The sequence below is a fragment of the Mus caroli genome, unplaced genomic scaffold (genome assembly GCF_978045245.1).
Source record: "Mus caroli unplaced genomic scaffold, Mus_caroli_1 scaffold_7, whole genome shotgun sequence".
NCBI classification, from domain to species: Eukaryota; Metazoa; Chordata; class Mammalia; order Rodentia; family Muridae; genus Mus; species Mus caroli.
This window is the reverse complement of record NW_028227262.1, coordinates 74,008,871-74,025,459: the sequence shown is the minus strand read 5'-3', so window position 1 is coordinate 74,025,459 and position 16,589 is coordinate 74,008,871. Positions and strand designations below refer to the sequence as shown.

Below are 16,589 nucleotides of genomic sequence, written 5' to 3'. Positions count from 1 at the left end.
CAGAGACAACTTTTGGAGCTGTGATGAAAGGATGGACCATCTAGAGATGGATGCTCACAGTCAGCTATTGGATGGATCACAGTGCCCCCAATGAAGGAGCTAGAGACAGTACCCAAGGAGCTAAAGGGATCTGTAATCCTATAGGTGGAACAATAATATGAACTAACCAGTACCCTCTTGGAGGTCGTGTCTCTAGCTGCATATGAATCAGAAGATGGCCTAGTTGGCCATCAGTGTAAAGAGAGGCCCATTGGTCGTGCAAACTTTATATACCTCAGTACAGACCAAGTAGTGAGAGTGTGTGGGTGGGGGAGTGGGTGAGGGAGCCTGTGGGGGACCTTTGGGATAGCATTGGAAATGTAAATGAAGTAAATACCCCAAAAATATGTAATAATCATAAAAAATAAAAAAAAATTTCTCCCAGCAGTGTATATGTTTCCCTTTAAAAAAAAAAGTTACCACTGCTATGTTTATATTAGGAGGCAAAAGAATACAGAAGCACACACACACATACTCACAGACACATGCAGACACACATACACAGATTCTAATTAAAGTGATTTTTCTTAAATTAATGTTTTTCATTTTCCTGAATGTCATGTTAGAGAATAACTCATTAAAACGATAAATACTGACAAAAAGAGAACTAGTCAAAAAGTTTGGGATATAGAAAAATATTGAGAACACTAAAATGGCAGAGAAAAAGTGTTTATGGCAAAATTCTCAAAGTATTATATATATTCAAATGCACATAGATATATTCAAATTTCTATAAATATATTCATATATATTCAAATTAACCCAAACTAATTTTGGTACTTTCTCTATTACCAATTGTTTATCATTGCTATAAAATTTTATTATCTACATTAAATTCTATTTGAATTTCTATTATGTATTACATGAGCACAGGATCCCCACTGGTGGAGTTAGAGAAAGAATGAAAGGAGCTGAAGGAGTTTGCAACCCATAGGAAGAACAAAAATGTCAACCAACCAGATCCCCCAGGGCTCCCAGTGACTAAACCACCAACCAAAAGTACACATGGAGGGACCTATGTCTCCAGCCGCATATGTAGCAAAGGATGGCCTTGTTGGACATCAGTGGGAAGAGAGACCCTTGGTCCTGTGAAAGATGCCCCAGAATAGGAGAATGCCAGGGGCAAGGAGGCAGGAGTGGGTAGGTCGGTACGTGGGGGAGCACCCTCATAGAAACAGGGAGAGGGATGATGGAATAGGGGTCTTCAGAGGGGAAACCGGAAAGGGGATAACATTTGAAATGTAAATAAATAAAATATCCAATAAAAAAATTGAGGAAAACTTTCTAAATAAAGGCTGCACATTTATTAATAATGCATTCCCTTTAAATATATATATTCTATATTATCATGATGTAAACTACAAGTCATATACCACTCTCACTTAATATAGGGAATATTAATTTTGACACTATTTTTATATTAAACATATTTATATGCATATCCATCAAAATGAATATTTGAAAGTAAAATTAAATACATACAATAGAATAATTGGCCTTTTATTATTATAAAAATAAATGAGATAATAGAAATGTTTATAAATAGAAATGGTTTATAGTTTCTGTTTTTTTTTTAATTTTCATTATTTGTGTGTGTGTGTTTTCACTGCACATAGCATGGCATGCTTATGAAGGAAGAAATCACTTATGAAAGTCAGTTTTCCCTTTCTACCATATGAAAACAAAGGATTTAACTCAGATCATCCAACTTGGAGCTAGAGCTGTAAGTAGCCTTAACTGTTGAACGCAGGTAAGATGCCTTGTACCCATCTGCCTGTTCACAACTATAAGTAACATTAGCTTGAGGGGATCATATTTCTGGCTATGGACTATGTATGTCTCATGTATACCAGCACACTCAAGTGTCCATAAATAACAAATTTGGGAAGACAATTGTCTTTTTCACTATCTGACTTATTGAAGCTCTCATTGTTTCATTGTTCTTCAATGTCTGAGGTTTTGGGCTCAATGTTTCTTCTTTGGTCTCTTGTTGATACTACTTCACTCTTGTGATTTCACTTAATTTCACTGTCTAAATCTGTCTCCATTGAGTGTGTGAAAGATGCATATGATGTTATTTTAGAAAGGAAGCTGCTGTACTGTTTTCCCTCTCATTTCACAGTATTTCTCCTTTCCTATCTGTTGATAGCAAATCCAATTTTTTGGGTGAAAACCATGAATATCATTTTTAATACCAATGCCACCATAGCATGCACATTTCAATTGGTTATATATATTTTGTTTGCTTACTCAGTGGAATAATCCACATGACCAGACAAGTTTTTGTCATATAACATTTGATAAATATTTTGTGGGTAAAAAAAGTATTTAGATAGCACTGTACAGGTGTGAAAATGAACTGTGAAATAGATAAATATTCATGATCTATCAGGTGAATTTTAATAGCCAATGTGGATACTGGAAACAATTTCTACAGGGAGGAAATGAAAGGTAAATTTAAATGAAATAGATATAAGCTTTCACCTCAAATTTTCCCACCGTAATAGGGAATCAAAATATTATAATGGAAAAATAATAAGAAAACACTTTGGAATTTTTAATGAACAACTTTAAACTACACATAATTAAACCACAACAGATTGTCTAACTAAAATGTTGTCTTACTAGGACTATAAGTTTGTTTATTAAATAGGAGGCTTTAAATCTTTTTTACATGAAATATCATGCTCATTAAAATGCTTAAAGTGTCAGCTAGTTCTTAAAGTATTTTAATTAGAGACAATGACAAATATCTTCTTATGCATCATAGTCATTCCAATTAAAATATGTTCAAATGTTAAGTTAAAAGTATGTCTTTCACAGCTAATGCAAGAAATTTCAAGTAAATGATACAGTTTTGTGTAGTAAGAAACAAAAAAGCTCAAGAAATTCATTAGAATCAAATGTAAGCACACACATACGCACACACACACACACAAAACACAAGAACTCATGAATAAGACCAGCGTGTTTATAATTTTATTACTTAATAACCAACATTAAACCTCAAATTACATCTTATTTTTATTATATAAATCATAAACTAGATTTCTTTACATTTTTTACAATTTATTAAATAAAGAGATCGTGTAGGGTGCTCAAACCTTAAAAATATAGGAAAAGAACACCTTGTTGATTGCTAGGAAAATAACAAGGTACTTGGCTTCTTCAATATATAGGAAAAAAATTCAAAAACTCAATTTATTTTGGGGAATATATAGTAATTTCAAAATGAATATGTACCCCAGAGATCTCTAAGACATTGAGCCACCAATCAGTCACCATACACCAGCTGATATGAGGCCCCTGACACATACACATCAGAGGACTGCCTGGTCTGGCCTCAGTAAGAGAAGATGCACCTAACACTCAAGAGACTTGAGGCCCCATGGGATGGGGAGGTCTGGTGGGATAGATGAAGGGGGATGTCACACCTTCTTGGAAATATGGGGGGAAGAAAAGGTATAGGACGAGGAACAAACATTCAGAGGGCAGATTTGGAGGGGGCTAATGACTGGACTGTAAAAAAAAAACATAAAGAATAGTAAAAAACAAAAACCAAAACCAAAACAACAACAACAAAAATCTGGATATTATTTAATATAATGAAGCAAGTACTTCCTTTTTTGTTTTGTTTTTTTGTTTTTTGCTTTTTTTGTTTTTTTGAGACAGGGTTTCTCTGTATAGCCCTGGCTGTCCTGAAACTCACTTTGTAGACCAGTAGACCAGGCTGGCCTCAAACTCAGAAATCAGTCTGTCTCTGCCTCCCAAGTACTGAGATTAAAGGCATGTGCCACCACCACCCAGCTAGGTACTTCCATTTTTTAAGGTGAAATTTTCTTCTATTTACAATGAATTTTCATATTCCCATAACATCTGTAACTTATCCACATATCTTTTAAGCAATCTCTGGTAATTTTCATGATTTTACTACACAGGGACATTGTTTTTATATGACTAATAGTCTATATGCTCGTCAACTTACTTAAATTCACACAACATACCTACTGAAACTCAGCTCTCTGTACTTTTTCAGGAAATTATATATGTTGCATGATATTTAAATTTAAAAACATTGTTTCAAATACACAGATTCTATACTTCTTTTATTTAACATTCAGTCATCTTGGGAAAATACTTTCTGAAAAACATATCAATCCAATTTTGCACATAAAAAATAATTATCACATTTGTCTTTTAATACTCAACTTTATAATATTTAGATACTATGTATTAGGTATGATATAAAAATCCAGTCTATTGAATATACTATCTTCAGAATTTTTTCATTTCTTAAAATTATACCAACCCAATATTGGAATCACTAGAAATAACTAATCACATCTTATATTCTGAATAATTATTTAAGTTGCTTGCTTCTTAAAGACTCCATTTCATCCAGCTTTTCCAGTTTTGTTGAATATAGGCTTCTGAAGTAGGATCTTATGATTTTTTATTTGATGTCCTCAGATTCTGTTGTTATATGTCCCTTTTCATTTCTGATTTTGTTAATTAGATACTGTCCCTGTGCCCTCTCTTGAATCTGGCTAAGGGTTTATCTATCTTGTTGATTTTCTCAAAGAACCAGCTCCTGGTTTGGTTGATTCTTTGTATAGTTCTTTTTGTTTCCACTTGGTTGATTTCACCCCTGAATTTGATTATTTCCTGCCTTCTACTTCTCTTGGGTAAATTTGCTTCTTTTGTTCTAGAGCTTTTAAGTGTGTTGTCAAGCTTCTAGTGTATGCTCACTCCAGTAACTTTTTGGAGGCACTCAGAGGTATGAGTTTTCCGCTTAGCACTGCTTTCATTGTGTCCCACAATTTTGGGGATGTTGTGGCTTCATTTTCATTAAACTCTAAAAAGTCTTTAATTTCTTTCTTCATTTCTACCTTGATCAAGTTATCATTAAGTAGTATGTTGTTGAGTGTATACAGTCAGTTTTGCAGAAGGTACCATGAGGTACTGAGAAGAAGGTATATCCTTTTGTTTTAGGATGAAATGTTCAGACAAATTTTCTATAAAGATACCAGGTACCAAAGTTAAATCAGGATCAGATTAATGATCTAAACAGTTCCATATCCCTTAAAGAAACAGAAGCAACCATTAATATTCTCCCAACCAAAAAAAGCCCAGGACCAGATGGGTTTAGTGAGAAGTTCTATCAGACCTTCAAAGAAGACCTATTTCAAATTCTCCTCAAACTATTCCACAAAATAGAAACAGAAGGTACTCTACCCAATTCATTCTATGAAGCCACAATTACTCTAATATCTAAACCACACAAAGACCAAAAAAAGACAGAAAACTTCAGACCAAATTCCTTTATAAATAACGATGAAAAAATACTCAATAAAATTCTCGCAAACTGAATCCAAGAACACATCAAAACAATTATCAATCATGATCAAGTATGCTTCATGGCAGGGATGTAAGTATTATTCAATATATGAAAATTCATCAATGAAATCTACTAAAAAAATAATCTCAAAGACAAAAACCACATGATCATCTCATTGGATGCTGAGAAAGCATTCAACAAAGTCCAACACCCCTTCATGATGAAATTCTTGGAAAGATCAGGAATTCAAGGCCCATACCTAAACATAATAAAAAGCAATATACAGCAAACCAGGAGCCAACATCAAATTAAATGCCCTCTGCATCACCTCCTGCTTCCTGCTCTGCTTGAGTTCCAGTCCTGGTGATCAACAGCAATGTGGAAGTGTAAGCTGAATAAACCCTTTCTTCCCCAACTTGATTCTTGGTCATGATGTATGTGCAAGGAATAGAAACCCTGACTAATACAGATCAAGAATCGACAAATGGGACCTTATAAAATTGTAAAGCTTCTGTAAGGCCAAGGATATTGTCAATAAGACAAAGGGCAACCAACAGATTGAGAATAGATCTTTAGCAATCGTAAATCCCATAAGGGAATAATATCCAATATATATGAAGAACTCAAGAAGTTGGACTTCAGAAAACCAAACAACCAGATTACAATATGGGATACAGAGCTAAACAAAGAATTCTCAACAGAGAAATACTGAATGGCTGAGAAGCACCTAAAAAAGATGTTCAACATCCTCAATCATCAGGGAAATACAAATAAAAACAACCCTGAGATTCCATCTCACACCAGTAAGGATGACTAAGATCAAACACTCAGGTGATAGCAGATGCTGGAAAGGATGTGTAGAAAAAGTTATACTCTTCCATTGCTGGTGGAACTGCAAGCTGGTACAACCACTCTGGGAATCAGTTTGGCAGTTCCTCAGAAAAGTAGACATAGTTCTACCAGATGATCCAGCAACTCCACTCCAGGTCATATACCCAGAAAATTCTCCAACATGTAATAAGGACGCATGTTCCACTATGTTCATAGCTGCCTTATTTATAATAGCCAGAAGCTTGAAAGAACCCAGATTTCCCTCAACAAAGGAATGGATAGATAAAGTCTGGCACACTTACACAATGATGTACTAAGTAGCTATTAAAAACAATGAATTTATGAAATTTTTAAACAAATGGATGGATCTGGAGGATAACATCCTAAGTGAGGTAACCCATTCACAAAAGAACACACATGATATGCACTCACTGATAAGTGGATATTAGCCCAGAAACTCAGAATCCTTCTTAGAAGGGGGAAGAAAATATCCATGGGAGGAGTTACAGAGACAAAGTTCGGAGCAGAGACTGAAGGAACCACCACCCAGAGACTGCCTCACTTGGGGATCCATCCCATAAACAACCACCAAATCCAGAGACTATGGCACATGCCAACAGGAGTTTGCTTACAGGAGCCTGATATAGCTGTCTCCTGAGGGGCTCTGCTAGTGCCTGGCAAATACAGAAATGGATGCTCACAGTCATGTGTTGAACAGAGCACAAGGTCCCCAGTGAAGAAACTAAAGAAAGTACCCAATGTGCTGAAGGGGTCTGAAGCCCCATAGGAAGAACATCCATATACTAACAAATACCCCCAAAGATCCTTGAACTAAACCACCAATCAAAGAAAACACATGGTGGAACTTGTGGCTCTAGCTGTATATGTAGCAGAGGATGGCATAGTTGGTCATCAATGGGAGGAGAGGCCCTTGGTCCTGTGAAAGTTCTATGCCCCAATATAGGGGAATGCCAGAACCAGGAATGGGAGCAGCTGTATATGTAACAGAGGATGGCCTAGTTAGTCAACAATGGGAGGAGATAGCCTAGGTCCTGTGAAGGTTCTATGCCCCAGTATAGGGGAATGCCAGGACCAGGAATGGAACTGGGTGGGTTGGAAAGTAGAGAAAGGGGGAGGGGATAAGGGATTTTCTTCAGGGGACACTAGGAAAGGGGATAACATTTGAAATGTAAATAAAGAAAATATCTAATTAAAAAAAAGAAAATGCTAAAAAAAAAGACATTTTATATCTAAGGAAAAAAGACTCACATAATACTTATTGAGAAGAGAATTCTTGGAAATTAAAGGGATTACTTTGTTTCTTTTCTTATATAGCTTGATAATTTGAGTGAAGATTATGAATTTCCCATGCTGCATATTAAAGCAAGGACTGGAGAAGGATAATTTTTTATTCTAATTCTCCTTGTCTAATGTTTATTTGACCAGAAATTTTGTTGATGTTAATTCTGTTTTTAGCATCTATGTTTCCATCTTATTGCATTTCAATCTTTTGGACATACCTGACAAGTTGTTTATACTTTAAGTACACAAATGTTTGAAAAGTACACAGATAGACATATGATAGATAGATAGATAGAGATATAGAGATGTGTTCAACATTGTATGCATATACATTTTTCACCTTATAACCTAGGACAAATTTTAAAATCCAGGTGTACACACAGAGAGAGAGAGAGAGAGACAGACAGACAGACAGACAGACAGACAGACAGACAGACAGACATGAGAGACAGAGGGAAACAGAGAATGTATAGCTACACAATGACAGTTGTAAGAGCACTTTGTCAGACTGCCTATTCCCCTTGGTAGCCAGTGATTAGCATAGTCCCCCAGGGCATTTCTTTCCATCCTGTAGTGGGCACACATCCAAGTAATTGAGAAAACCTTTGTAAAGGTGTCAAGAATAAATGTCACTCTCTTTTTGATCTCAATTAAGTGCTACTCTTCTTTCTTAGTTATCAGCAAGAAGAATTTGAGACCAAGAAAGTCTATAGTCATGGTCAGGGTAGCATCTTAACTCACCTGTGAATTCATAAGATGGTTTTGAACTTCATTTTAGCTGGGGAGCAAATGGATTAGTTTTAGCTTCCCATGAGTCTTTGACACTTTCTGAATAGTGATCTTTAAATTATAGCTCCATCCAGGCTGCTGTAAGCACAGAGAACATGCCCTCAAATTACAAGTCTATTTGTGCTGGTTGGCAAGGACATTTATTAGCATTAATGTATCAATTATTTTTAATTACTTCTTGGAACTTCCCTTTCTCCAATAGCAAGGTCATTAGTCTGCAATTTGCAAATGAAAACGATCACACTGCTTCCTATGCTCCTATACATTAGTGCCTTTTATTATGTACCCCGAAAACTACTTATTTCCTATTTCTGTACTTCTTCACTTTACCGGCTTGTCACACAACCTGTGGAAATCTTAACATTATGTTAATTATGGCCATTAATTCCCCCTGACTTCAGGATGAATTCTGACTTTCTCCATCCTTTTTCTGTAGTTTATAAACATGCAAACAGAAGCCTGTATGAGTGCACGCACACACACACACACACACACACACACACACACACACACATATATATATATATATATATATATATATATATATATATATATATATATACACACACACACACACACATACACACACACACATACACGCATAGCCTACACCCAAAATATCCTTTGAAACACACAATAGTTTTAGGTTTTTGCCAGAAAACATTTTTAAGCTTCAACCCCAGAGCATTCCAAGTTAGATGTTATTTTTCCCTTTAAGAAAATCTGCGTACTTACAAATGATTGTTTTTAATGTCTTTGTAAATCGTAACAACTCTCAAAAGCACATGAGCACTCATGTTTGGTACAGAAGACATCATCCCTGCTTTCTGAAGAATGAACCAAAGCTGTAAATAAATCAGAGGCTTGTTCTCTCAGTGCAAGTCTCAGATGAACTTGTGACTCATTTTCAAGTTGATTTGATAATAGAATACCAGGAATACTCAGTGAATTAAAAACCTTCCAAAGACTTAGTATGTGTATCACCAGTGTGTCAGCTGTGCACAAATTCCACAATAGGGCATCATAGCCACTGAATCTGGAGTTATATGATTTTGAGCTACCACGTGAGTAATGGGAATCAAACCTAGACCCTCTGCAAAAGCATCAAGTGCTCTTCACCTTTACCAGTCTAAGGACTTGTGTTTTTGTTTTGTTTTGTTTTGTTTTGTTTTGTTTTGTTTGTTTTTTTTTATGGTTTTTGTTTTTAATCATAGTATATTTATTGATTTTTTGAAAATTTAACATCATGAACCCTGAACACAATTCACTTCTCAGTACTTCCATGTTGACCTTTGATCTTTGTGACCACCCCTCAAAATTATTATTATTATTATTATTAATTATATTAATAATTAATTAACCAGTCCACTTTCTGTTATTTGTATACCCACTGGAGCATGGTCACATTCTCAGTGACATTCCACTTAAAATTACAACTGAGCCATTCCCCTCGCACATCTCCAATAGAAAATCATCAATAGCAGAAAGCTAAATTAATCATCTTTATCAGACTTTTAAGGGTTCTCTTTGATGGCTTACTGCTTAAGCTCCTACTTTTTGATGGAGTTAGGGGTTTGGTGGGAGTAGGGGTTGTCACAGAAGCCTATATCTCCCTCTTCCTCAACTATGTGTATGCAATCATCTATATCATATCGCTACAAAAGTAGCTTCCTTATGCTTTGAAGTCATAAGGAAAGAGTTACAGAGACAAAGTTCAGAGCAAAGACTGAAGGAACGATCATCCAGAGACTGCTTCACTTGGGGATCCATCCCATAAACAATCACCAAACCCAGACACTATGGCAGATGCCAACCAGAGTGTGCTGACAGGAGCCTGATATAGCTGTCTCCTGAGAGACTCTGACAGTGCCTGGCAAATACAGACGTGAATGCTCACAGTCATCCATTGGACAGAGCACAAGGTCCCCAATGAATGTGCTAGAGAAAGTACCTAGGGAGCTGAAGGGGTTTTGCAGCCCCATAGGAGGAACATAATATGAACTAACCAGTACTCCTAGAGCTCCTTGGGACTAAACCACCAATCAAAGAAAACACATGGTGGAACTTGTGGCTCTAGCTACATATGTAGCAGAGGATGGCATAGTTGGTCATCAATAGGAGGAGAGGCCCTTGGTCCTGTGAAAGTTCTATGCCCCAATATAGGGGAATGCCAGGACCAGGAATGGGAGCAGGTAGGTTGGAGAGCAGGGAGAGAGGGAGGGGATGGGGATTTTTGAGGGGAACCTAGGAAAGGGGATAACATTTGAATTGTAAATAAAGAAAATATCTAATAATAAATAAATAAATAAATAAATAAATAAATAAATAAATAAATAAATAAATAAATAAATACAGAAGTCAGCAGGAGCAAAGGCCTTGGGGTTCAACATAGTTTTGATGACAGAACAGACCAGTAACATGACCTCTGGCTGCAGGAGTACCACTGATCCAGACAAGGCTCTTAGAGGCAAGTACCATGGATATCACCAGGGCCTCAAGTGGCTGGAGAGGGAGCCACTGACATCGACATGGCTTTGAGTAGTGGCCCAGTCCATGGTCATCTAAATGGCTCTTGGTGGCTGCATGAACCAGGCATCATAATGACCTCAGGTGGCAGCAAAGCCCACTCATGTCAGTCTGATTCTCATTTCTGTAATGTCTCCAGTTCCACCTATTGCCACTGAGCATATACAGCTCTGTTTTTCTCTTTCCCATTCATAGCTTTGTATACTACAATGGTATCTAATGTCCATGACCAAGAGCAGGGCAGCCTCTGGGGCTTATTTCTTTAAGCTTGATTAAATGAGGTTTAAAGTAAGCTACACAAGACAGGGTTTAAATTGAATTGGTTGAGTTCTTAAACTGAAATGTTAGTTGAGTTATAATTTTTATTGAACTGCAGAAACAATAAAGATATGTATAACAGTCCAGATTTATTTTTATTAATAACAATGTAAAATAAAAAATGTGAATTAAAATAAGATAGAACAGAATTTAACATGGTGTAATTAGACAAAACAAACAGAAGGAAAAGAGTACAAGAGAAGGCACAAGAAACAGAGACACATTTGTTCAAACCTTCAGGAACCCCATAGAATCATTAAACTGGAAGGTATAATATGTATTTAAAGGACCTAGTACAAACCCACACTGGCACTTGGGGAGCAGAGACAAACAGAAATATATGAGTGTGAGGTCAGCCCTTGTACAAATCAATATCCAAGATAGCTAGATCTACATACAAAGAAACAGAGTCTTGCAGAGAGAGAGAACAAGAGAGAGAACAAGAGAGAGAGAGAGAGAGAGAGAGAGAGAGAGAGAGAGAGAGAGAGAGAGAGAGAGAGAGAGAATATATGTATGTGTAACATTAAGTGTTTAACTCCTTACCTCATCATTTGCAGTTTTGTAGTATATATATTAAATGAGGTCATTTTCAATACAGTTCATTAAAGATTTAAGATGCTTACTCCAGGCCAAGAGTTGGTTTTAAATAAAGATAAATGATTAGAACAAATATTTCTAATTCCTGATTTGGTTTTATTTCCATTTTAATATTTCTTTTAAAGTAGGATGTCAGCTCAATCAAGTGATTTACCACCATTTATCTAATAATTGAACATATGAAATAACTACTTTATAAACTAACTTAAAGACGAATTATATGAGAATTCTCAACTGAGGAATATCAAATGGCTGAGAAGCATCTGAAAAAATGTTCAAGATACTTAATCATCAGGGAAATGCAAATCAAAACAACCCTGAGATTCTACCTCACACCAGTCAGAATGGCTAAGATCAAAACCTCAGGTGACAGCAGATGCTGGCAAGAATGTGGAGAAAGAGGAAGACTCCTCCACTACTAGTGGGATTGCAAGCTTGTACAACAACTCTGGAAGTCAGTCTGGAGGTTCCTCAGAAAATTGGACATAATACTACCGGAAGATCCAGTAATACCTCTCCTGGGTATATGCCCTGAAGAAGTTCCAACTGGTAATAAGAACACATGCTCCACTATGTTCACAGCAGCCTATTTATAATTGCCAGAAGCTGGAAAGAACCCAGATGTCTCTCAACAGAAGAATGGATACAGAAAATGTGGTACATTTACAGAATGGAGTACTACTCAGCTATTAAAAAGAATGGATTTATGAAATTCTTGGACAAATTGATGTATCTGGAGGATATCACGCTTAGTGTGGTAAACCATTCACAAAAGAAGTCATTAGATGTGCAATCACAGATAAGTGGATATTAGCTCAGAAACATAGAACACCCAAGATACAATTTGCAAAATACAAGAAAATCAAGAAGAGGGAAGACCAATGGGTAGATAGTTCAATCCTCCATAGAATAGGGAAAAAAATACCCATGAAAGGAGTTACAGAGACAAAGTATGGAGCTAAAAAGAAAGGATGGACTATCCAGAAACTATCCCACCCGGAGATCCATCCCATAATCAGCCACCAAACCCAGACACTATTGCATATGCCAGAAAGATTTTGCTGAAGCTTCCCTATTATAGCTGTCTCTTGTGAGGCTATGCCAGTGCCTGGTAAATACAGAAGTGGATGCTCACAGTCATCTATAAGATGGGCCACAGGGCCACCAATGGAGAAGCTAGAGAAAGCACCCAAGGAGCTGAAGGGGTCTGCAACCCTATAGGTAGAACAACAATATGAACTAACCAGTACCCCCAGAACTTGTATCTCTAGTTGCATATGAAGCAGATGGCCTAGTTGGCTATCACTGGGAAGAGAGGCCCCTCGGTATTGCAAACTTTATATGCCCCAGTATAGGGGAATGCCAGGGTTAAGAAGTGGGAGTGTGTAGGTAGGGGAGCAGGGCAGAGGGAGGGTATAGGGAACTTTCGGGATAACATTTGTAATGTATATAAAGAAAATATCTAATAAATAAATAAATAAATAAGAAGAATGACTATGTGTTGGTGAGAAATACTACCATTTGTTGCATACAGAAATCAATTGTGAAAGGGCAGGATAGTCAGTCCATGTCACTAAAGTTTTTCTTTTCAAATAAGGGAGATAAAGAATCAGATGAAAGCTAAAAGAACAAGACATAATGCTTGTGTGATGTTGTGTATCTCAACATCATTCATGCTGTGCAATTTATGTATTTCTTTTTCCATAATTTACCTTTTAAATTTACATTACTGCCCAATCACAGCCCCCTTCCCTCTTCTCCTTTTTGTCTAGCCCTTGAAAATCCCACCCATCATTACCACTTCTCCCTCTCCTCAGAGAAGGAAAATCCTTCCTCATGTTGGGTGCCACCCCATCCTGGGACATCTAGTCCCAGCAGGACTAAGCATCTCTTCTCCAAGTGAGTCCTAACCAGTCAGTCCAGATAGGAGAAGGGGACATAAAACACAGAGCCATGAAAATTACACAAAAGAATATATTATGAGAACTATTCTTTTTAAAATGAAAATCCTGTGGTTCTCCAATTCATTTGATAAAATAGTTTAATATAATCATATATATATATATATATATATATATATATATATATATATATACCTTAGCCATTTTCTTAAGAAAAAGTAACAATTTAACATTAACATGTATTTTTCACAACTTTGCATTTACCTAGTAATTTAAACATGATTTTGATAGATCTTACTCTTCACAATCATCTTTGCTAATAACATTTGAGGATGTCTTCATTTGTGGCAAGCTTGCCACTGTAGGACCCCAAATATAGGGACCCCACTCTAGTCCAGGGATGGGAAGCACCCACGAACACAAGAATCTCTCTTGTTGCAAGACGCACGAGGCTTTATTAGCAGAGCTCTGGGTCTATACGTACCTCACACAGGAGGCAGGGGAATCGACCCCCAGGCTCAGGAGTTAGGGGTTTTTAAGGAAGCAAAGGGTTAGGAATACAAAGAATTTTGACAAAGGCATGGGGTTGATTCATTAACAGAAAGATTACATATCAGCAAAAGGGGCATCAGAGCTTTGTTCCGGTGGGCTTGGGCTTATCTTTGTTCACATAGCAACCAGTTGATGTATGACTTTTTCCTGGCGCCAAGGGGCAATAGACAGAGGGGAGGTTCCGGCCAGATGGCGTGGAATAGATAAGATGACCCTGCCTGTCTAAATGGCGTGGACTAGATAAGATGACCTTGCCTGTCTACAGATTGAGGGGAGATTCCGGCCAGATGGTGTTAGCTTAGATAATATAGTCCCATTTGTCCTTGAATACCGTTTCATCTTTATGGCCAAGATGTTCTTAGGAATGCCTTAACAACAGCCCTGCCCTGGCATGCCTGGGGGCTGTTCTGCTTTGTTCTCAGTCCCAGATCAGAGCTGTGGGATCTTAAACAAGTTACAATATTCCATCTTCCTTCATTCCCCTCTTCTTCTACTAAATAATTCTAATCCTAGAATTCAGAACCCTGTGTCTCCTAATTCTTCTTCTATCTGAATTATGGGTTGGTATTGTCGTTGTAAAATCAGGAGTTTGACTGCATCTATCCTGCTCTGGATGAAAGCCATTCCCCTATTAACTATGCAGGGACCAAAGATCAAAATTAGACATATGAAAATAACGGGTCCAGCTAGGGCAGAAAATAAGGATGTCGTCCACGGTGACCGAGAATACCACGACTCTAACCATCCCTGCTGTGTCTCCCGTTCTTGCTTTCGCTGTTCGAGTCTTTCCCTCAGCTTTTGCATCGAATCCCTGACTATCCCAGTGTGATCTGCATAAAAACAGCACTCTTCTTTTAGGGCTGCACACAATCCTCCCTCTTTTAGGAAGAGTAGATCAAGACCTCTCCTATTCTGTAACACTACTTCTGATAGTGAGGATAACGATTTTTCCAAAGCATTAATTGACTCTTTTAACATTTCTAGATCTTCATTAACAGCATCTCTTAAGGATTGGATCCCTTGTCTCCCTTCAATTAAGGCTGATACTCCCGTCCCCACTCCTACTGCCATTCCAATGCCCAAAAAGGTGGCTAAGGTTAAAGTAACAGGTTCTCTCTTAAATCTTGTACCAGCGTACATTTCTTCTAAGCTAGATGTAGAATAATACACTCGAGGTAACAGTTGGATCATAACACAGAAATCATGGGAAGATTTAAAAACCTTAGTTGATACACAGGGGGTAAGTCCTGAATTACAGGCCCACCAGCCAACTGGAGACAGCACAAGATAATAATTAGTTTCTGTTCTGGATACAGATTGAATTCGGCCACACAGATGTTTGTGGGTAGGAGGGGGGGTACCTATACAGAGACCTGGGTTTTTTGCCGATACCTCGGTCAGAGTCAATTTCTGCCCTGTCCCCCATGAGCAGGAAGCATGATTGCTAGTTTTATTAAAATTTCCATCAAAAGCAATTCCTTCATAAAAAGGGGGGCCCGAGGACAAGCATAGCCAGCAGTCCTCAGTGGCATCTGGATTTGTTCTATTGAGGGCATAGAAAGCTCCTCTCACTAAATTAAACATTCTCTGTCCCGTCGAAGGGTTTGTTGGGGCCACAGCCAGGGGGTACTGTAAAGCGGCAGGGGGAGTGAGAGTGGCAGTATAAGAGGGGCCCGTGGACAGGGCGGGCATTTGAGTCAAGGGTTTGGATTTTGCTGGGGGGCCCTGTTCCATAAGGACCTTGTTGGGCCCTATGGGTACCACTGCCAGGTCTCTCACTGTCAGTCTGATCTTAAAAATGAACCCAGGATCTTTTGATGGAGCGTATACTTGCCAGCCCCACCTATTTCCCTTAAGCCAACTCTGACGATCTTGTCTCCCTTTCTCAGTGAATTTTATAAGTAGGGGGTTGCAGTATTTACCTTTGCATGGCCCTGGGGGGCTGTTTTTAAAAGCACACCCATTTTCCGTATATTTAGAGGGGCCTCTTTCTCCTTGGTTTGACCCCTCATGGCCACTACCCCGTTTTACCGTGATTAGATCCCAGGCAGAGGAAGGATTCCAGTAGGCATCTCCTGTTGTTTCGCATCCCCATTTACCGCAAAAAAAACTTGATGCCCCTCCGCACTCTTGTCGAAGCCTTCTGCTCTGACCCTGACCAGGGCAAACATAGAAATCTGCGGCTCTAAGATTAGCTCGATAGAACTGCCCCGAGCATCCATATGTGCTCCCTATCCCGTTTGGAACACTCCGCTCTTCAGGGGGTGGGTTATTAAGATCGGTATGATCAGGGAGGTCCCAAGTGAGAGATCCTGCCGCTAACTTACAGATGTCGGGTGTGAGATCAGGCCACCAAGTCCAAGGGGGGTGCACTGCAGTGGCTGCCCACACAATGT

At 38.0% G+C, this 16,589-nt stretch overlaps 1 pseudogene; it reads right to left on the bottom strand.

Annotated features, from left to right (window-relative positions):
- Window positions 1-14,709: 14,709 nt before the first annotated feature.
- Window positions 14,710-16,004, bottom strand: LOC147003949 (MLV-related proviral Env polyprotein pseudogene; annotated as a pseudogene).
- Window positions 16,005-16,589: the final 585 nt, after the last annotated feature.